This window comes from Priapulus caudatus, unplaced genomic scaffold, assembly GCF_000485595.1.
Source record: "Priapulus caudatus unplaced genomic scaffold, Priapulus_caudatus-5.0.1 Scaffold2431, whole genome shotgun sequence".
Taxonomy (NCBI): Eukaryota; Metazoa; Priapulida; class Priapulimorpha; order Priapulimorphida; family Priapulidae; genus Priapulus; species Priapulus caudatus.
In genome coordinates, this window is record NW_014579492.1 from 29,274 (window position 1) to 29,946 (window position 673).

A 673-nucleotide genomic window follows, 5' to 3' on the forward strand; every position below is an offset into this window, starting at 1 on the left:
ACACACACACACACACACACACACACACACACACAGAAGCTACGCACGGGAGCGAGCCAGCGAGCCAAAGCGCGTCTGCATCGATATCGGGTCCACTTTGAGCCTATTGAGTTGATCGATAGTGAAATGTCGTTTGTTCGTTCGTTCGTTCGTTCGCTTATGCGGTCGTTCGTTCGCTCACTAGTTCCCTCGTTTACGCATCCATTCATTTGTCCACGTATCCATTCATCCCTCTATTCATTCATCCCTCCATGCATCCATTCACTCGTCCAGTCATTCATCCGTTCGTTCATTCATTACGTTTCCCGTTCATCTATCGGTTCGCCCGTCCATTCACCATTCATTCATTCATTTATTCGTCCATTCGTTCATTCATTTATTCATCCATTCGTTCGTTCGTTCATTTATTCATTCATTTATTCATTCATTCATTCCTTCACACGTTCGTACGTTCGCTTGTTCGTTCGTTCGTACGTTCGCTTGTTCGTTAGTTCGTACGTTCGCTTGTTCGTTCGTTCGCTCAGTAGCTGCCTCACCGGCGCACCTACTCAGCTACCTGTCAATCCATTCATCCCCGTCTTCATTCATCCATCCGCCCATGAATCCATTCATGCGTTCATTCATTCATCCCGTGTTCTGCGCGTTTCTTTGATACGCACACTGACAGCGCAAC